Below are 23081 nucleotides of genomic sequence, written 5' to 3'. Positions count from 1 at the left end.
CAGACCAGAGAAAGACTTTCGTCTTGTTTACATCAGGGTCCCCCATTTTCAATTCATCATAACATATATGACATACATGACATACAGATAGACAGTACTGCTACATCTATACATTTATGACATATCAGATTTGCAAATACAGTACTGTTTGTGATACAAAAGTGAGGGCTGTACATTGGAGGTGGGGGGGGGGGGGGGGTTGGGTAGGGGACACACACACATTTTACACTGTACATTGGAATATTGACAAAGCTTTACTTGGTCATTTACTGTACAACTAGGTTAGGACATTTGTAGGGGCCAGTTTCGAATTGCAGTCTCACGTAGGTGTTTTTTGAGAGTGTTTTTGAAGGTGGGTAGTGATTCACATTCCTTTACAGCTTTAGGCAGGGCGTTCCACATTGATGTGGCATAATTGCGAAACGTGTTTAGTCCCTTGTTTGAGCCGAATCTGGGTTTTACATGATTTGTGGAGCTCCCTCTGGTGTTGTGATCGTGGTATTCACTGACCTTTGGGAAGTATTTTGACATGTACATGGGTACCTTGGTCGCGTAGTGTATCTTGTAGACCAGGCCCATTGCAAGTTGCTGTACTCTGTCGTCTACTCTAAGCCATCCTAGGTTGTCAAAGTGGGCAGGGGTGAGGTGGGTTCTAGGAGTCAGGTCAAGTAGTAGTCTGACTAGCTTGTTTTGAGATGTTTGTAATTTGTTTTTTAGTGCCTTTAAGGTGCTTTGGTACCATGAGGTGCAAGCATGGTCGTAGTACCCTTGAATGAGTGCTCCTGCTAGAGTCTTCAGGGTATTCTTGTTTACCAGAGAGGAGATCCGGTACAAGAATCGCGTTCGTTGGTTGACTTTTTTTATTACATTGGATGCCATTTTGTCACAGGAAAGATTAGCCTCTAGGATGGAACCCAGGTAGGTAATTTCATCTTTCCTTGTGATAATATTGTCACCCACTGTAACCGAGAAGCCGTCGGTCTTGCTGAGTTTGTTATTTGAACCGAAGAGAATGGACTCTGTTTTGCCCATGTGTAATGATAGTTTGTTGTCGGCGAGCCATATGCAGATTTTGCCTAGTTCCGAGCTGAGGGCTTTTTCAACCTGTAACTTGTTCTTGTCAGAGACCAGCAGGGCTGAGTCGTCCGCAAACAGGAACAAGTTGCAGTCACAAGCTGACGACATGTAATTTGCATAGATTAGGAATAGTAGCGGTCCTAGTATGCTTCCTTGTGGAACACCACAGCTCACTGTGAGGGGGGGGGATAGGGTACCGTTTACTTCCACCATCTGTTCCCTCCCCTCCAGGTAGGATTGTATCCAGCTCACTGATAAACTATCAAAACCAATTGCTTTTAGCTTGTCAATCAGAATGGTGTGATTGACAGTGTCGAAGGCCTTTTGTAGGTCCAGCATGACCATGCCGCAGTATTTGCCCGCGTCCACCTCTTGTTTGATGTGGTCGTTCAAGTAGAGAAGGCATGTGTCAGTGGAGTGGGATGTTCTGAAGCCAGATTGGAATTCGTAGATTAGATTTTTTTCCGCGAGGTACTTTTCGATCTGTTCGTATACTATTTTTTCCATGACTTTCGAGATGGATGTAAGGATAGAAACAGGGCGGTAGTTACCCGGGTCTAATTTGCTGCCCTTTTTGTGCAGGGGTGTTACTCTCGCAATTTTGAAGTCCTTGGGGACGTGTCCCTGTTTTATGGAGAGGTTTATTATGTGTGTGATGACTGGGGTGATGGCTGCTGCTGAGTCTCTGAGGAATTTGGAGGGGATGTTGTCATGGCCAGTGGCCTTGTTTGGTTGGAGGGCCCTCAGTTTTTTGAGTACCTCATCTGTAGTTACTATTTCCAATTTGAAGTCGTCTTTGTGGACGCCTAGGTTCATGTAGTATGCTACTATGTGTTCTACCCCATACTGCCCTGAGTGGGAGGGTAATTTGTTTACCAGTGTTGTGGCTATGTTTGTGAAGAAAGTGTTTAAGTAATTGGCTACATCCAGCTTGTCTGTGATGAGCGTGTTGTCCGTCTTTATGTTTATGTTTGAGAACCTGGTTTTGAGTTTTTTACTGCAGCCTAGTTGATTGTTGAGTAATTTCCAAAGTTCACGTGGTTTATTTTTGTTTTCCTCGGTTTTGTCATTGATGAAATTTTTTTTAGCAGTTTTGATCATGGAGTTTACGTCATTTCTTAGTCTGTTTCTTTCTAGTTTGAGTTCAGTCACGTGGTCTTGGAGTTCACTGCTCGTGCTTTTGGTAAGCTTTGACTGACTTTTACGAAACTCAGAGCATTTTTTGTCTCTGGCTTTCATAGCGGTCAGTATTTCAGTGTGCATCCATGGCTCAGCGCGATTTTTTACCCTGGTGGTTCTTAGGGGGGCCATTTTGTTTAGTATTGATGAAAATTTGGTTTTGGGTATGAAAGGTCTAACTGACGTATAGAAATATGATCCCTATCAATCTGATTAGCACTAATACTCAGTAGTACTCATATTTTGTACCCAGTTTAATCACCTGTACAAGTGTACATTGTGTATTGCTATTGCACTTTACTGTTACATTTGCACTCTGGTTGGACGCCAAACTTATTTCCGTTAAGTACTGTATGATGACAACACATTTTAATCTAATGTATTCGAATCTAATCTATAATCTAATCTAACCAATAGGGAGTGAGTAGAATCCGCTCCAATTGGGCCTCAACACTGTGCTTCTGTACTTTCTTCTGTCTTTCTCTGGTCTGCATCCCCTTAACTATTGTGTGTATTGAGCCGTACTGTCTGTATTGTACCCATTCTGCAATCTGTTAATAACGTTTTCAATCAATCAATCAATCAATCAATCAATCAATCAATCAATCAATCAATCAATCAATCAATAATAACAACTCGATGTCTAGTCTCCAGTCTCCTTCAAGGTCTAGTATGGAAGCAAATGAGTGACGCGCACCACCCGCGATGCACCGCTAATTACAGCTAACACAGAATAAAAACCACAGTTGTAAGTTAATACTTTTGTATGTGGTGCGTAGTAGGCTGAACTGTGAGCATGCATGCATTATAAACTAGTCTCCGATCCACCTGAATCCTGCCATGTTTTGCTCCGAACGCTGTTCGTCAGAAAGGAGGGGGCCTGGGAAGCGCTTGTTGATTGGCTGCTCGGTGCTTGTCAGAACCGGAGGAGGCTGGGAAGAAAGGACTGTGTGTGTATGTGTGTGTGAGTGTGTGTGTGTGTGTGCTTGTGTGTGTGTGTGAGTGTGTGTGTGTGTGTGTGTGTGTCGGGGCCGTCTTGAAAGTGGAGCACACAATCACTGCTGTGCCGAAATGACCGACCTGAAGAATGCTGCATTGCTCGGTTTCGGGGGATCTACCGTGCGTCTCTGGGCACACAGAGAACGAAATGTGATCCGGTGGAGCTTCTGAAGGCATCCTTATTTCTATTCGAGTGAGTCCCCAGCTGTCGATGATGTTGTGCCGCATTTCTTGTTGCTGTAGTGTGGCTTGGCCAGCTGATCACAATAATACAAACACACATTGGTATTGATAAGAGGTCTGCTGGAGAGGAGAGGGGGGGTAAAGAAGCGCTCCGTGTCGTCGCGATCGCACATATCGCTGCTGTGTGTGTCAAGTCTTTATTATCCAGGCCCGTTATACGCGTTAGCCTGGGCTAACTAACAGCTGAGGCCAGGCTGGCTGGGAGACTGATCGTCTCGGGCAAAACATAATAATATCTGAAACTAGATCAAACAAGTAGCGCGTCTGGTCGCCCGGGCGTCGGTTTTTACGCGAGAAGCACCCGGTCCCGTTATGATTGATCGGCAGACGCGCGTCTCTCCCGGACCCGGTCTCATCACCACCGTTAGACGAGACTCTTGAAAGAAGTACAGTACCACCCCTGGGATTCGGTCTGAATATTTTTTCTTCCCCGAGTGTCGTTTTTTTTGTTGCTGTCGTCGGCTTCGGGATAAGAAAAATCAACGCTTGGAGGAGTCCTTTCCGCAGCAGGTGAGTGATTGTCACGTAATTATTTATACACTTGCGCATCACGGAGACTTCCAGTTATATGCACTTCTTTTGCAGATCTTCTCTACGGATCATAATAAACGAGAACTATTAGTTTATTTGGCACACGGTGTTATATACGGATGACGAATGCACTCGTCTATATATCCTACTTTAATCGCGCCTATATAACCTTAAAAAGTCCTTGTGCGTGATTGAATCCCCCCCTTTGGGTATATCTATATACAGGCCTATTTGCTTAATCCAGAAAGAGCGAAAGCCGCAGTAGATTTAGCCTCCGTCCTCTCCCTGCTCATGTAAACCTACTGAAATAAGGGCAAACATGGCTCCTTAATTCGCTCATTAACTAGGACAGGCCGGGGCGGAGGGTTGAAGGGGGGGGGGGGGAAACAACAAACAAGTAACCACTTTATCATCATGTTATTGGAACCGACAAGAGAGGCACAGCCGACGCCACGAAGTTCCTCCCTATGCGCCCTAATTGGGTAAAATGGAGCCATCCACCTGATGCCGACAAGGACACGAGGGCGCAGGACTTTAATGTGACTTTAATGTGATCTCTTCAGAACCAGAGTATAGCCCGCAGAGAGAACGAGACTTCGCTCTGCCTGGTATAGACTAACGAGGAGGACATCTCTGGAGTTCACAAAGACGTCGAACTTTGTATTTGAGCTGCACGTATAAGAAGAACCCATAATGTATTATTATTATTAGTACCTGGAGCATTTTCACGCGAGGCTGGATGTCTAGGTGGTCTTATAGATGGATGTCTGGTGGTCTTATAGATGGATGTCTGGTGGTCTTATAGATGGATGTCTGGTGGTCTTATAGATGGATGTCTGGTGGTCCTATAGATGGATGTCTGGTGGTCTTATAGATGGATGTCTGGTGGTCCTATAGATGGATGTCTGGTGGTCTTATAGATGGATGTCTGGTGGTCTTATAGATGGATGTCTGGTGGTCTTATAGATGGATGTCTGGTGGTCTTATAGATGGATGTCTGGTGGTCCTATAGATGGATGTCTGGTGGTTTTATAGATGGATGTCTGGTGGTCCTATAGATGGATGTCTGGTGGTCTTATAGATGGATGTCTGGTGGTCTTATAGATGGATGTCTGGTGGTCCTATAGATGGATGTCTGGTGGTCTTATAGATGGATGTCTGGTGGTCTTATAGATGGATGTCTGGTGGTCTTATAGATGGATGTCTGGTGGTCTTATAGATGGATGTCTGGTGGTCTTATAGATGGATGTCTGGTGGTCTTATAGATGGATGTCTGGTGGTCTTATAGATGGATGTCTGGTGGTCTTATAGATGGATGTCTGGTGGTCTTATAGATGGATGTCTGGTGGTCCTATAGATGGATGTCTGGTGGTCTTATAGATGGATGTCTGGTGTTATAGATGGATGTCTGGTGGTCCTATAGATGGATGTCTGGTGGTCCTATAGATGGATGTCTGGTGGTCTTATAGATGGATGTCTGGTGGTCTTATAGATGGATGTCTGGTGGTCTTATAGATGGATGTCTGGTGGTCTTATAGATGGATGTCTGGTGGTCTTATAGATGGATGTCTGGTGGTCTTATAGATGGATGTCTGGTGGTCTTATAGATGGATGTCTGGTGGTCTTATAGATGGATGTCTGGTGGTCTTATAGATGGATGTCTGGTGGTCTTATAGATGGATGTCTGGTGGTCTTATAGATGGATGTCTGGTGGTCCTATAGATGGATGTCTGGTGGTCTTATAGATGGATGTCTGGTGTTATAGATGGATGTCTGGTGGTCCTATAGATGGATGTCTGGTGGTCCTATAGATGGATGTCTGGTGGTCTTATAGATGGATGTCTGGTGGTCTTATAGATGGATGTCTGGTGGTCTTATAGATGGATGTCTGGTGGTCTTATAGATGGATGTCTGGTGGTCTTATAGATGGATGTCTGGTGGTCTTATAGATGGATGTCTGGTGGTCTTATAGATGGATGTCTGGTGGTCTTATAGATGGATGTCTGGTGTTATAGATGGATGTCTGGTGGTCCTATAGATGGATGTCTGGTGGTCCTATAGATGGATGTCTGGTGGTCTTATAGATGGATGTCTGGTGGTCTTATAGATGGATGTCTGGTGGTCTTATAGATGGATGTCTGGTGGTCCTATAGATGGATGTCTGGTGGTCTTATAGATGGATGTCTGGTGTTATAGATGGATGTCTGGTGGTCCTATAGATGGATGTCTGGTGGTCCTATAGATGGATGTCTGGTGGTCTTATAGATGGATGTCTGGTGGTCTTATAGATGGATGTCTGGTGGTCTTATAGATGGATGTCTGGTGGTCTTATAGATGGATGTCTGGTGGTCTTATAGATGGATGTCTGGTGGTCTTATAGATGGATGTCTGGTGGTCTTATAGATGGATGTCTGGTGGTCTTATAGATGGATGTCTGGTGGTCCTATAGATGGATGTCTGGTGGTCTTATAGATGGATGTCTGGTGGTCTTATAGATGGATGTCTGGTGGTCTTATAGATGGATGTCTGGTGGTCTTATAGATGGATGTCTGGTGGTCCTATAGATGGATGTCTGGTGGTCTTATAGATGGATGTCTGGTGGTCCTATAGATGGATGTCTGGTGGTCTTATAGATGGATGTCTGGTGGTCCTATAGATGGATGTCTGGTGGTCTTATAGATGGATGTCTGGTGTTATAGATGGATGTCTGGTGGTCTTATAGATGGATGTCTGGTGGTCTTATAGATGGATGTCTGGTCTTATAGATGGATGTCTGGTGGTCCTATAGATGGATGTCTGGTGGTCTTATAGATGGATGTCTGGTGGTCTTATAGATGGATGTCTGGTGGTCTTATAGATGGATGTCTGGTCCTATAGATGGATGTCTGGTGGTCTTATAGATGGATGTCTGGTGGTCTTATAGATGGATGTCTGGTCCTATAGATGGATGTCTGGTGGTCCTATAGATGGATGTCTGGTGTTATAGATGGATGTCTGGTGGTCCTATAGATGGATGTCTGGTGGTCTTATAGATGGATGTCTGGTGTTATAGATGGATGTCTGGTGGTCTTATAGATGGATGTCTGGTGTTATAGATGGATGTCTGGTGGTCCTATAGATGGATGTCTGGTGGTCTTATAGATGGATGTCTGGTGTTATAGATGGATGTCTGGTGGTCTTATAGATGGATGTCTGGTGGTCCTATAGATGGATGTCTGGTGGTCTTATAGATGGATGTCTGGTGGTCTTATAGATGGATGTCTGGTGGTCTTATAGATGGATGTCTGGTGGTCCTATAGATGGATGTCTGGTGGTCTTATAGATGGATGTCTGGTGGTCCTATAGATGGATGTCTGGTGTTATAGATGGATGTCTGGTGGTCCTATAGATGGATGTCTGGTGGTCCTATAGATGGATGTCTGGTGGTCTTATAGATGGATGTCTGGTGTTATAGATGGATGTCTGGTGGTCTTATAGATGGATGTCTGGTGGTCTTATAGATGGATGTCTGGTGTTATAGATGGATGTCTGGTGGTCTTATAGATGGATGTCTGGTGGTCTTATAGATGGATGTCTGGTGTTATAGATGGATGTCTGGTGGTCTTATAGATGGATGTCTGGTGTTATAGATGGATGTCTGGTGGTCCTATAGATGGATGTCTGGTGGTCCTATAGATGGATGTCTGGTGGTCCTATAGATGGATGTCTGGTGGTCTTATAGATGGATGTCTGGTGGTCTTATAGATGGATGTCTGGTGGTCTTATAGATGGATGTCTGGTGGTCCTATAGATGGATGTCTGGTGGTCTTATAGATGGATGTCTGGTGGTCTTATAGATGGATGTCTGGTGTTATAGATGGATGTCTGGTGGTCTTATAGATGGATGTCTGGTGGTCTTATAGATGGATGTCTGGTGGTCTTATAGATGGATGTCTATAGGTGGTCTTATAGATGGATGTCTGGTGGTCTTATAGATGGATGTCTGGTGGTCTTATAGATGGATGTCTGGTGGTCCTATAGATGGATGTCTGGTGGTCTTATAGATGGATGTCTGGTGGTCCTATAGATGGATGTCTGGTGGTCTTATAGATGGATGTCTGGTGGTCCTATAGATGGATGTCTGGTGGTCTTATAGATGGATGTCTGGTGGTCCTATAGATGGATGTCTGGTGGTCCTATAGATGGATGTCTGGTGGTCTTATAGATGGATGTCTGGTGGTCTTATAGATGGATGTCTGGTGTTATAGATGGATGTCTGGTGGTCCTATAGATGGATGTCTGGTGGTCTTATAGATGGATGTCTGGTGGTCTTATAGATGGATGTCTGGTGGTCTTATAGATGGATGTCTGGTGGTCCTATAGATGGATGTCTGGTGGTCTTATAGATGGATGTCTGGTGGTCCTATAGATGGATGTCTGGTGGTCTTATAGATGGATGTCTGGTGGTCCTATAGATGGATGTCTGGTGGTCTTATAGATGGATGTCTGGTGGTCCTATAGATGGATGTCTGGTGGTCCTATAGATGGATGTCTGGTGGTCTTATAGATGGATGTCTGGTGGTCTTATAGATGGATGTCTGGTGTTATAGATGGATGTCTGGTGGTCCTATAGATGGATGTCTGGTGGTCTTATAGATGGATGTCTGGTGGTCCTATAGATGGATGTCTGGTGGTCCTATAGATGGATGTCTGGTGGTCCCATAGATAGTATAGCGATGGTTAGGTGGTTGATTTGTGTTCTGTGTACACAGCGTTGGCATTATTACCGAGTCTGACTGACCAACGTTGCATTATTTATGAACACACTTAGCATTTGGTCATGGATAATATCATCTGCATTTAAAGCACCCCATCAGCATTAAGCAGTGGCGAGGTCAGAAATCGAGAAACCCCAACGTTCTGACTCATAGTAGACTATCCCTATACTCTTCAGACAGTCACTAACTTTGTGAATAATTTTATAAGCTGTTGTGCCCACTGCCCACTAATGCTGACACACAGACTCGATGGGCATGTTTTGTCTGCTGGTCTTTGATTGACTGACAGGTAATACTCGCAGTATAGGGACGTTCAATGTTGGATGTAACAAACAACCCCCATCATGCCGTGGACTGAATCATTGATTTCCCTGTTAAGCCCGGGCATCAAACGACCACATTTTCTGCCAGTAGTCATCACAACGTAATCACCGTGAACGTTATCGGAGTTGATGAGTCTCCGATGGAGATGGAGGGGAATTGACCCTAAATCAAATATATATATATATATACGAGCCGCAGAATTGAGAGTCAGGAGAGAAATCATTGACCCCTGGCCCTTCCCCCCCCCCCCCCCCCCCCCCCGACACGTGGAACAGAGCCTCTCACCGGGCACCGGCTCGGAGCGACGAGCGGACAGTTCTCTCCCTGTGAGAGGGGGGGGGGGGGGGGGTGGCGGGCAGATATAACTCGACATTTCAGCTACCCCAGTTGAAGGTGGGAGAACGCTGATGGAGCGGGTGTTGTCCTCTATGAATTGAAAATGGGGGACCCTGATGTAAACAAGACAAAAGTCTTTCTCTGGTCTGCATCCCCTTAACAATTGTGTGTATTGCGCCGTACTGTATTGTACCCATTCTGCAATCTGTGAAATAAAGTTTTCATTCGTTCATTCATTCATTCATTAATTGTTTCTCCGCCACAGGGGGTCTGAGGGGTTATTGTGATAGCGAGGCAGGGGCGGATTTGGTAATTTTGTAAAAAAAAGAAGAAACAAAGCCCTTTATACAAAATGACACACTACCACACTAATTACACGTATTGTTTTGCACTGCATCGTCCAGTCGAAAAAGGTGGACAAGTCGGGATACAGTGCAGGGAAACAATCGTGTGTGTGCAAAACAATATGCATAATTAGTGTGGTATTGTGTACTTTTGTGAAAATGGCATTTTTTTTGTGGCAGGTCTGATATTGTGGTGGACGCGCATGTGAATGGATCATTTTGAGAAATATCTGAGGGGCTCTTGAGATAATCACAGAGTGTTTTGGTGAGGAGGATAGTAGCTTACAGGCTGTGGCGTGTGCATGGCAGGGCTGAGCCGGGTCATGCAATGTGGGATTTCTTGGAAGCCAATGGAGGGGTAATGGAGGGTATGATCACCATATGATATGGGAGTGGAAGAACATCAAAGCCGGCCTCTCTCTCTCTCTCTCTCTCTCTCTCTCTCTCTCTCTCTCTCTCTCTCTCTCTCTCTCTCTCTCTCTCCCCCCCCTCTGCATCCAAATAAAACGAAGAGGATGGCAGAAATAGGCTGACTTCAGTGCAAATTGGGGAAAAACCCAGCCCATAATCAAAGGAAGGCCGTACAATAGCCCCGGCTGAATTATAAACAGGGATGCTATCGGCGTAATTGAATGGCTGTATCATCAGAAAGTGGCTATTTCGTTTGTGTGATTGCTTGGCTGCGAGTGTGTCTTTTGATGGCCCCTGCTATCTAAATGGAATGACCTATAAGCGCGAGCCCGGTACATGGCGCGCACAGTAAACTATATGCAAAGCACATGCTGTCACAGAGAGTCCCAATTATCCTCCGATAAATTACTTATTTATCACCTGTTTCTTAAACGTTTGATTGAGCGATGATCTGGATACAGTGTGAAGGGCATAACGGCTGTGGATTTCCATGCGTGCTAATCCTGCGTGATCGTTTGGGATACATGATGCTGCCGGTGTCATATCCCAGTTATGAGGAACCCATGGGTAAGATATCCAGGGCGTCATTGATCTCAGCCAGGATTCATTTACATATATACACCTCTTTACGTGTTGGTTTTAACAGCTTTCGTGAGCTCAGTTTCCATGGCAATAGTCAGAATGCTCTATTTATTCACATATATACGGGTGTTATTATGAATGAGCAAGACCATTGGATATTATAGCTTACTTATGACGATCTATTCCTCTGAGATGCTAGACACTCTGGCACATCGGCAGGCTGGCCGCTTTATCTAGAGAGATTCCGGGGCTTTAGAGCTGCTTTACGGTTTGATATTTCGCTCTAATCTAGTCGGTAATAAACCCCATGCGCTGGTCCTTTCAGAAACCAATGGATTAGGCAAATTCACCTGGGCAAAGCATTGGACGTCACATTGTTCCAACAGCTGAGCTTTCCCGATGGCTGTCTTGGAGAAGATCCCATCGCTGTTCAATTCAGTCTGAACAACGTCCTGCTTTGGCATGCATTCTATAAACTACTCCAGGGGTGGCGGTTTCCAGCCGAATTAACGAGGCCAAGCAAAATGCTAATTAAGGGCGAGTGTCAGACAGCAGCGGTGTGGGCCGACTCTCTCTCTCTCTCTCTCTCTCTCTCTCCCTCTCCCTCTCCCTCTCCCTCTCCCTCTCCCTCTCCCTCTCCCTCTCCCTCTCCCTCTCCCTCTCTCTCTCTTTCTCTCTCTCCCAGGTCAAACGTAGGTCTGATACATCTGCAGTAAGTGTATTCTCCTGATAAGCATTTAACCTCCAAACATATCACAATATTGACAGATACATCGCAGCGAGAGCCACAGCTGGGGTTATCTGATCAAGACGTCCTACTTTCCAATGCAAATTGTAAGATCTAGTCAATAAAACACCTGCCCGAGCAGCGACAGGCCTAACTAAGCTATTGATCAACATGGTTCCACTGTGATATGTTCCTCTTCAAGTCCCCTTTGTTACCTGCATGTCACCGTAACGCGGGTTAATTAGTGTTAAAGGGTCACTTCACCAAAAAACAACAACAACAATGTTTTATTTGCACATAATCTCACACACATCCAAAAAATGGCTTTGCACACATTCATTTAGTTTATTACTAGGGGTGTAACGGTACACAGAAGCTAGAGCCATATGGAATCCGCGATCACGGAATCGCGGACGGAATCGCGGAATTGAGCAATAAAAATGGAATCCACTATATAAAAAAAAAAAAAAAAAAAAACTTTTTAATTTTTTTTTTTTTTTTTTTTTTTACTTTTTTTTTTATGTTGTGGGACTTGTACAGCACTTTGTTCAACTTTGTCAGTGCTGTAAAGTTTAAACCTTTTAAAATCTTAGACAAACAAAACACTTTGCTTTCATGAAATATTGTAAGCCGTCATTTGAGACTTTATAAAAGCAGCACAATGAACACAAATCTGTCAGTGCCGAGTCCGACCTCATCTTAAATAACAAACAGCATTGCTTGTTGTAGTTAACAAAGAGAGGCAGAGTTGATTTAGCAAAAATATATATATTTTTTTTATTTTTTTTTAATAATCAAATTTTATTTTCATATTCGAATCCCATGCCCATCGAACGAAGCTTCGAAGCTTCAAAGTATTTAAGACAGCCCTATTAAATGGACTGTTATATCTTATTAAATTGTGGACATTTATTCATTCCCACTTATTAGACACTATTTCTGATGGTAAAATGAGCGTACAAAGCAAAATACAGAATTCTTGTGTGTTGGCGATGCGCGGCTTGTGTGTGTGTTGGCGATGCGCGGCGTGTGTGTGTGTTGGCGACGCGCGGCGTGTGTGTGTTGGCGATGCGCGGCGTGTGTGTGTTGGTGACGCGCGGCATGTGTGTGTGTTGGCGATGCGCGGCGTGTGTGTGTTGGTGACGCGCGGCATGTGTGTGTGTTGGTGACGCGCGGCATGTGTGTGTGTTGGCGATGCGCGGCGTGTGTGTGTTGGTGACGCGCGGCATGTGTGTGTGTTGGTGACGCGCGGCATGTGTGTGTGTTGGCGACGCGCGGCGTGTGTGTGTTGGTGACGCGCGGCATGTGTGTGTGTTGGCGATGCGCGGCGTGTGTGTGTGTCTTTCCATTGGTTTCATTTGGTTAACATTATTGGGCGAACAAGAAAACGAAAAAAACTGTACAATTGTAATGACCCTGCAGGCTGCAGCTGTTCTTCTAATGTAAATGTGCCTTTCTCCGTGCACTTTCGCTCGCTCTGAAGTCGGACTCTGTGTGCCCGGCCACGCGCGCTGTTCTCGCACGGACCTCACGAGTGCCTGCATGCGCGACTGGTATGTTTGCGCTGTCATGTATTCGTCGTATGGCTGCACGTACCGCACCGTGACGGCCGTACCGTAAATTCGCGGGACGAATACACGTACCGCTACACCCCATTTATTACGTGTGTTAACTGCAGCTCAATGAAACGCTATAAGACGAGGTATCACTGTTTCTCCCTCTACATCACTTCATGGAGCTGTAATTAACACAACGCAAGGACTCAATGTCCCCCGATGACCTCACTGGTACAACTAGGGGCAACTGAGTCGATTAGAGTGAACTGAGTCGACTAGAGTCAACTGAGTCGATTAGAGTGAACTGAGTCGACTAGGGGCAACTGAGTCGACTAGGGGCAACTGAGTCGACTAGGGGCAACTTAGTCGACTAGGGGCAACTGAGTACATAGTCAAACTCATTCACTCTCAATAACTGTCAAACTAACTTAATGTGTGCAAAACTGTTTGGGTTTTCGGGTGTGTGAGATTATGTGCAAAATAAACCAGCATTGTTTCTTTAGTGAAGTGGCCCTTTAAATCTACACACTGGAACGCATGCTCACACTAAACACTATATCACAGAATCGTCTTCCATTTTTATGTGACAGCGCTGACTTACCAGACGCCTGCGACTCTGCACGGCCACATGTTTGTCCGCAGAGGCTAAGAAAGCCTAATCGCCGGCGTGCCACAAGGCATCGGTTGTTCGCCCTCACCATCCACAGTGTTGACCTCACAAAGCGGCGCCTTGTTCCAGCCCTAACCCTGGCCTTTTCACTGATCGTGACCGTGCCTCTACTCGGGCCGGCCGGTGGTATTGCAACACAGCGGGACGAGCTCACTGCCCACTTGAAAGGCGCTCCCATCTAATGTCAACCAGCGCACGGGAGCGACTTGCCGGAGTAGAGTCAACTGAGCCGACTTGAGTTGATTAGAGTGAACTGAGTCGACTTGAGTCAACTGTGTCAACTAGGGGCAACTGAGTCGACTTGAGTGAACTGAGTCGACTAGGGGCAACTGAGTCGACTTGAGTGAACTGAGTCAACTAGGGGCAACTGAGTCGACTTGAGTGAACTGAGTCGACTTGAGTGAACTGAGTCAACTAGGGGCAACTGAGTCGACTAGGGGCAACTGAGTCGACTAGAGGCAACTGAATCAACTAGGGGCAACTGAGTCGAATAGAGGCAACTGAGTCGACTAGAGGCAACTGAGTCGATTAGAGTGAACTGAGTCGATTAGAGTGAACTGAGTCCACTTGAGTCAACTGAGTCAACTAGGGGAAACTTAGTCGACTTGAGTGAACTGAGTCAACTAGGGGCAACTGAGTCGACTAGAGTGAACTGAGTCGACTAGAGGCAACTGAGTCGACTAGGGGCAACTGAGTCGACTAGAGTCAACTGAGTCGACTAGAGTGAACTGAGTTAACTAGGGGCAACTGAGTCGACTAGAGGCAACTGAGTTGACTAGGGGCAACTGAGTCGACTAGACTAGGGGCAACTCACGCAGCTGAATACGATAAAATAAGATATTCCTTTATTGATCCCCTTTGGGGAATATCGGCGTCATAGCAGCATGGGGGAGGGGAGGTACAGATATGGGTAGGGTAATAGTAGAAAGACATAAATATAGGCAATAAAATTAGATCGGAATATAAAAAAGAGAAGAAATAAACAGTGTAAACAAAGGTGCAGATGAGGGTCTGAATATATTATATTCACACACCGATGGCGGATGCATGCAAGGTGCCAACCTGCTCATCGGGAGCAGTTAGGGGTTAAGTGTCTTGCTCAAGGACACTTCGACACACTGCCCGGGAGGAGCGAGAATCGACCTGAGAATCTTCCAATTACCAGATGACCGCTCTACCTCCTGAACCACTGTAAACATTATAATAAAGTCTGAGTAGAAAAATATGAGAAAAATAAACAGTGTAAACAAAGGTGCAGATGAAGGTCTCTATGCCCTATTGGTTATATTATACGTTACAATAAACATAAGTAATAAATCATTTGTATCTGAATATATACTATGAGTAAGAGTAACAGTATACACAAGGTGCAGTATACACAAGGTACCCTAACTGGCATGATATGCGTCACACGTTGTAGTCAACTAGAGTCAACTTAAGTCGACTGGAGTCAACTCGCATGGCTGAATACAAGTGGATATTTTAGCCTTTTCAACTGATAAAAATGCACATTTCCTTTGGTGGGTAATGAGTTGTGAATGTGATGACAAAGCGCTGTGGTACGGAATGCTAAATGTATGGAGGAGGAAGAGGCTGTCAGGCGTAGGAAACTGTGCCGGCACCTCAGACTCAGAGAATTAGCAAGCCAAATGTTGGATAAACAAATGCACTCATTTCGAATTTTGGACGCGCGGCAGAGCGGGATCATCTGCATTGCAGTCGACAGGAGCTGCAGTAAATAGGATCTCGGGTGTCAGGTGGGAGGTGGCCACTCTGCCCTATTAACATCCCTGACCCTCCCCACCTAACTGGTCCAGGGTCAGATCCCCTGGTGTTATTGTAATGATAATACATTTAATTTACAAACGCCTTTCAAGTTAACCCAAGGACGCTTTACAATAATAATAAAAAAAAAAAAAAAAAAGGAACAGGGAAAGCTAAGGTAAAAGAAAGCCTGGCTGAAGAGGTGTGTTTTCAGTCACTTAAAACCAGAGATGGACTAAGTGTTTAGGATTGAGGCAGGGAGAGTGTTCCAGAGGGTATGATGTAAAAACAGAGATGGAGTCGGTGTTGCGGATCGAGGCAGGGCGTTCCAGAGGGTAGGATTTAATACCAGGGATGGACTCAACGTTGCGGATCGAGGCAGGGAGAGCGTTCCAGAGGGTATGATGTAAAACCAGAGATGGACTCAGTGTTGTGGATCGAGGCAGGGAAAGCAGAGCGTTCCAGAGGGTAGGATTTAAAACCAGAGATGGAGTCAGCGTTGTGGATCGAGGCAGGGAGAGCAGAGCGTTCCAGAGAGTGTGATGTAAAAACAGAGATGGAGTCAGCGTTGCGGATCGAGGCAGGGAAAGCAGAGCGTTCCAGAGGGTATGATTTAAAACCAGAGATGGAGTCAGCGTTGTGGATCGAGGCAGGGAGAGCAGAGCGTTCCAGAGGGTGTGATGTAAAAACAGAGATGGAGTCAGCGTTGCGGATCGAGGCAGGGAAAGCAGAGCGTTCCAGAGGGTATGATTTAAAACCAGAGATGGAGTCAGCGTTGCGGATCGAGGCAGGGAGAGCATTCCAGAGGGGGGAGAAGCAGCAACGCTGAAGGCTCTGTCTCCAACAGAACGCAGTCTGGTGTGAGGAACGGCGTTGAGTCCAGTGTCAGAGGAGCGTAGCCCACAAGAGGAGGTGTAGGTGTGGAGGAGGTCAGAGAGGTATTCAGGGGCAAGGTCATGGAGACCTATAGGTGAGGAGAATTTTGAAAGTCACACAGAACTTCACCCGGAGCCAGTGGAGGTCCTGGGGGAGGGGTGGGGGTGATGTGCTGCAGGGTGGAGGTGCAGGGGGTGGGAGTGATGTGCTACAGGGTGGAGGTGCTGGGGGTGGGAGTGATGTGCTGGGGGTGGGAGTGATGTGCTGCAGGGTGGAGGTGCTGGGGGTGGGAGTGATGTGCTGCAGGGTGGAGGTGCTGGGGCTGGGGAGTGGAGGTGCTGCAGGGTTGAGGTGCTGGGAGGTGCAGGGGGTGGGGGTGATGTGCTGCAGGGTGGAGGTGCTAGGAGGTGGAGGTGCTGCAGGGTGGAGGTGCTGGGGCTGGGGAGTGGAGGTGCTGCAGGGTGGAGGTGCTGGGAGGTGGAGGTGCAGGGGGTGGGGGTGATGTGCTGCAGGGTGGAGGTACTAGGAGGTGGAGGTGCTGCAGGGTGGAGGTGCTGGGGCTGGGCGTGGAGGTGCTGCAGGGGGGAGGTGCTAGGAGGTGGAGGTGCAGGGGGTGTGGGTGATGTGCTGCTAGGGTTTCCTCTTTCCTGCATGTGAATGTCCTCCTGGCAGCAGCATTCTGGACATAATGTAATATGTAATGTAATAATAATAGTCTATCCAGGGCTTTACTGGGCACCAAACAGGACTCCATTGCAGTGGTCCAGTAGAGATGTTACAGAGGAGATGTTACAGGGTTTCTGCAGCAGGGCCACTGAGTGATGCCAAGCAACATGTCCCTGAGGTGGAAGAAGGCAGATTCAGTGATGGATTTCTTTAAAAAAAAAAATTTATCCACTTTTTCTCCCTATTTTCTATTTTTCTCCCATCCCAATTTCGTATTATCCAATTCTTCCCTCCCCTGTCTTGAACGTTGCTAGACTATGCCTCCCACTGGTCGGCCGTAGTGAGGATAGAAGCCTTGCATCACGTGTCCCCTCCGGTACACGAGGAGGCAGCCTGTCACATCTTTTCACTGCAGCAGCTCGAACTCTCAGTGGCGAGGAGTAACGCGTGGGAGGCTCACACTGCCCCCGTCACTTCCTGCTTCCGCCGCACCGGCGTCACCAAACCGACCTGTAGGAGTCGCTGTCTACAACGTCCAATCCCCACCCACCGGCTTTCCCACCCTCTAACACTTGCCAATTGTGTTAGTATGAACGACCGGCCAGCCGGTAGCAACGCAGAAAGCTGGGCTCGAACCCAGCGTATCCTGCGTTAGTGGCGAGCGCCTTGCCCACTGCGCCAATCAGCCGCCCGGAATCCCAGGTTTTGAAGGGCACATGGAGCAGCCGTGTCGCCAACCTTCCTAAGCAGGGCCCTGGATGCCTAAACCACAAGCTCTGTTTTGTTGAGTTTCAGTAAGTTTGTTGTCATCCCGTTTGTTATGTCGTGGATGCAGTCGTGAGAGCCTGGGGAGGGAGGTGGGTGGAGGATTTCGTTTTTGACTAAGGGGTTTTATAGCAGGGGACCAAGCACAGACCCTTGGGGCACACCTTGGTTGACCGGGACAGAGGTGGATGTGACGTCTCCAATGATGATGGATTACCTGCTGTTGACTCCGGCATATTTTACACTACCCGGTCAAGCCGGGAATCTTACCCCATTATGCCGTTCTGGGGGTCAAAGTTGATGTGACATCCTGCCGTCTTCAGATATGGTGACATTTCCGTGGTGGTCTCGCACCCAGCGTCTGTGTGTAAGCGACTGCCTAGCATTACGGGACAGGGGTGTGACATTTGATGCCAATTCTGTGGCGGTTAGCTTCTAGATAATATCATAACCACAACTAATTTCATAAGCGGAACACTGCCCCATGCCACTATTCCAGCACCTGTGAGAATATTTCTATGTCCCACTCCTCCCGGACAGCGTGTCGAAGTGTCCTTGAGCAAGACACTTAACCCCTAATTGCCCCCGATGAGCAGTTTGGCACCTCCACCGTCGGTGTGTGAATGTGTGAGTGAATGGGTACAATGTGAGGAACAAAATTGTAAAGCGCTTTGGATAAAGCACCATATATAAATGCACCGTTTACCATTTTAATCATCATTTTCAAAAGCCCACATGTCAAAATTGATAAAAATGTTCATCGCATGCATGCACCTGTGGAGACCTATTTGAAAACCACAACCCGAGACGCACTGGTTCTGTCTGAACGAATGCACACGACGTGATGGCGGCGGCCATCGTGCTCGAATCTGCTCGGTTCAGCGTGAACGACTCGAAGCCAGCAGAATGGAGGTTCTCCTTTGTGCGATTACTGCGAGATTTCGGTGTGAAAAGGGCTATTGACTAACCCTTTCACTGCCACACTACAGAAGGTTAACCATTTACTATCACACTACTGACGGTTAACCGTCGGTAGTGTGATAGTAAAGGGTTAACCTTCTGTAGTGTGGCAGTGAAAGGGTTAACCTGCTGTCATGTGGCAGTGAAAGGGTTCAACCATTTGGTAGTGCGGCGGTGAAAGGGTTTAGGCAGTTTCTTCCTGGAGTTGATGGGCCCTTGGTCGACCAGGATTGAGGGAAGGCCTCGGCAGTGTTCCACCTACACATCATCCCCTTTAAACTGTGATACAGCCGAGGGCTTACAGTAGTCGTGGCACGGTGGTGTAGTGGTTAACACTGTCGCCTCACAGCAAGAAGGTCCAGGGTTCGATTCACGCTTGGGTTTCCATGATGCCAGGTACTCAGGTGGGGTATCTCCCAGGCCTTTCTGTGTGGAGTTTGCATGTTCTCCCCGTGCTCGCAAGGGTTTCCCCCCCGATAAGATAAACCCAATGGGTCGCCCATTTCGCGTGTGTGTTAAACTGCATGACAAATAAATAAATAAATAAATAAAATAAATAAATAAATAAATAAATAAATAAATATAAAATAAAATAAATAAATAAAAATAAAATTGAGGGGCGACAGTGGCTCGGGGGGTAGAGCAGTCGTCTGGCAATCCAGAGGTTCCCGGTTCGATTCCCGCTCCTCCCGAGCAGCGTGTCGATGTGTCCTTGAGCAAGACACTTAACCCCTAATTGCTCCCGATGAGCAGGTTGGCACCTTGCATGGTTGCCTCCGCCGTCGGTGTGTGAATGTGTGAGTGAATGGGTAAAAAAATGTGAGTAACAAATTGTAAAGCGCTTTGGATAAAAGCGCTATATAAAAAAAGCAGCCATTTAAAGACTTCTAGTCTAGTCTAACAATTATTAGTTCCACTCAGCCAGTATAGGGTGCTGTGAAGGGCACCATGAACGGAAAGTGGTACTGTAGCTTTTAGGGAGCAGATACGCTGGCCTACTGAAGTATTTCATTTAATTAAAAAACACTGACATTGCTTTTCCTAGTGCTCTTTGAGCAGGTTTCCATTGAAAATGTGGCAGTGATCCTTGTCGACTGGACTTCAGCCAAGGAGAGGGAACAGCTACCAGTATCTTAGGTTAAGTTGGCTCACTCAAAGAGAGGCTCCGGAGCCATTTGAATGAGGTCTTATGTCATCCTTATTGTCAACAATTTAATTCATTCAACAGGGTTGCTCTCACCAGTCACAGTCCCAATAGCAAACTCCTTTTAGGGGTGGCTCTAAAAATGCAATAGAGAATCTGTTTAATGTTGAAAGCAGTCCTCTTTATTTGAGCAGTTTCAATAGGGCCGTGAGAGATTCACATTGAAGACCTAACAGGGTTGTTGTACAATCTAAAAGAAAAGAAAATCAGTTGGACGCATTTTAATCTCACAGGAATCGGGTGCGATCTGATCCATCGGTTCATGAAATGCGATAGATACCGATTCTCTCACCGGAGTTTTCCGCTTTGTATTTTCGAATTGGAACATATAGAGCGTTCGACCTCTGTACATGTGCCGCGGCTCCGACCGCAGGTGATCAGCGGTGGTGATGGCCACACACACACACACACACGCACGCAAGCACGCGCACGCATGCGCACACACACACACACACACACACACACACACACACACACACACACACACACACACACACACACACACACACACACACACACACACACACACACACACACACGCTGATGCACCAATTAGCTCAGAGTCTGCAGCTTATTATTTTCATACGTTTTGGCACCAGGCCCTGAACTGTCTGAACTGAAAAAGATGGTGTTTCCTCATCATACAGTTACTGAGGTAATAAGTAGGCTTGCATAAATGATTATCCGCTAGCTTACTCGCTGGCGCTAGATTTAATTTGTTATTTATCATCTCCCATTGAGTTACTTTGATTCATTCCGATTCTGTGCAGACATTGAGTCCCTTTGCATGCTACATTACCACTTTTACACATTATCCCCCTTTTTCCGTGTAATTAATACCAGTTTAAAGATTACTGTATGGAACCGCCAGGCACCCTGCGCAGAGCAGAGGATGATTGAGATGATACAGTAGACATGACATGCATTGAGGTGGCGCTCAGGGGCGGAGCTTCCTATAGCGGTTGCCTAGAGCACCACCCAAAGGGGGGCCCCAAAAACTGCCCCAGCACAAAAAAATTATATTTAATAATAATTAAATTATTATATAAAATAATAATTTTCTGGGCAGAGTTTGTTGCACCCCCTTCTATATCGGCAACCAATATTTTGACATTTATCAATTCATTTATTATTTATTATTTATTTAACAATCCAAAATGCTAACGGTCAGTTTGGAAGTTGTTTTGATTCTTTAGTGTGCACTTTGCATTTATTCTTAGCTCTTATTCTTGTTTGTAATAAATAAAGGTGCAGTACTTTACTGTAGAACTGTTAAGATGTTTTGAGGGGGGGGGGGGTCTGAAGTTTGCCTAGGGCACCAAATGTGCTAGGTCCGGCCCTGGTGGCGCTGCTCACCCAAAGGATGGCAGGTCGTGTGTGGCGAGGTCAGTCTGGTGCACACATGCAAATGACCCGTCTCTGTGCAATCTGACCTTTTCTCACTCGAGACTCATGTCGAGGTTGTAGTCGGCCCACGGTTTCCGGTGTTTTAACTGAATTAATTTCATTAGTCTTTCATCAGGGTAACTGGTGGTCTGAAAGGTCAACCCTTCTCCTCGACATTATTTCACGTATCGAATCGCGTATCGACACAGCTTAGTAAACACACCGTCTTCTCTCCCCGTCAAACTCTCTATGGAGAAACCACAACAATCCTCTGACTAAAAGTTGTTTCAAATGAAAACGCCTTGATATCATTTTGCCAAATCAGCAGGGCTGTGAGTGTGAGTCTTTCCCCTTTTTCATATCTAGCCTTGGCATGGATTGATTGTTTAGATCGCTAGCATGGCTAACAAATGCAAATATATTGTAGTCTGCCCCGTTGTTCTGACCAGGATTACGTTCTTTTTTGCCCTCTTGATGCGCGCCAGTGGCGGCCCGTGTCACTTTACTTGGGAGGGGCGCTTGTGCGCATGTGCGATTTTTTTTATCGTCAGCTGTGCTGCGCAACAGTGTGCAATACCACATTTAACCAGGAGGTGACGCCATTGCTCCATGTAAATGACAGAACACTGTGTATCACTCGTCGTCCTCCTGGATCAAATCAATGAGGACACTAAGGCTACGTTTAGACGGAGAGAGTCTGAACAGAAACCGCAAAAGTCGTCTTACGGTCGCACTTTTAATTTTGCGTTTAGACTAGCGTTTTGGGATGGAATTCTGCGTGCAGACGACGCTGTAACGACTCGAGACGACACAGCCCCACTGTCACACGATTGGCGCATATGTCACATGACGTGCTGTGAAGACCCGCCCTACTCTGCCTCTGATTCGCAGACTGTGGGTGGGGAATGTGATTGGACCAAAGCAGAGTCACTCACAGACAGTGGGTCCAGTACTAATAGTTGTGATAGCCGCGGGACAGATTCTTGTGTATTTAAAAGTACTGCCAATGTAGCCTTCAGGTGATCGCCATGGATAGAATCAGACATGCTTTGTTTACGCTTCTAGGCTACTGGCGCATGCCTGTGATGTAAGCAGTACGCGCGACGAGAGCCTTGACAACCCTTTCGTCATCGTTTTATGCGGTTTGACAGTTTAGATGATAGCGCAAAGGTTTATCGTTTATAGGAATTCCACCCTGGAAGGTGGTCTCACTTTTTTACGGTTTCACCCCGTAAAAACGCTGTTTCCGTATAAACGAAAGGCACATCCGAATTCTTTTTTTTGTGGATTCACCTGCTAGCGTTTCCGTCTAAACAGGGCCTAAGTGTCAGCCAGGTACACTTGGTAAAACAGGTCTATGTATTGTGTGGACTATTGATATTGTAATTTGTACAAGTTGACTTGTGTAAGTAACACTCATTTATCTCCTGACCGGCAACATCACCTCCTGGTTTGGGAATAGCACTGCACAAGACCGTAGCAGACTACAAAGAGTGACACGTTCAGCCGAACGCACAATTAGAGGGGGGCTTCCCACCCTCCAGAACATTTACAACAAGCGGTGCAAGGGGAAGGCTAAGAGAATTATTAAGGACTCGAGCCACCCGAACAACTGCCTCTTTGAACTGCTGCCGTCAGGCAAGCGATACCGGAGTCTTATGGCGAGCACAGAAAGACTCAGAAGGAGCTTCTATCCCCAGGCCATCAGGCTGCTAAACGAACAA

The 23081-nt window shown here is 46.4% G+C and overlaps 1 protein-coding gene across 2 annotated transcripts in view; it reads left to right on the top strand.

The window, feature by feature from the left end:
- The first annotated feature begins 3329 nt into the window (after positions 1-3329).
- The window catches only part of large1 (LARGE xylosyl- and glucuronyltransferase 1), a 232777-nt gene continuing 213025 nt past the window's right edge, over positions 3330-23081 (top strand). Inside the window, exon 1 of one of the 2 annotated variants that reach the window (XM_084330085.1) lies at positions 3330-4008. The gene's annotated coding sequence lies outside the window, so the exon portion shown is untranslated. The remainder of the gene's footprint in view (positions 4009-23081) is intronic. The other variant, XM_084330086.1, reaches the window with a different exon arrangement.

This window comes from Notolepis coatsorum (genome assembly GCF_963971535.1).
Source record: "Notolepis coatsorum genome assembly, chromosome: 15".
NCBI classification, from domain to species: Eukaryota; Metazoa; Chordata; class Actinopteri; order Aulopiformes; family Paralepididae; genus Notolepis; species Notolepis coatsorum.
Note: the sequence above shows the minus strand (reverse complement) of the source record. Positions and strands in the feature narration are given on the sequence as shown.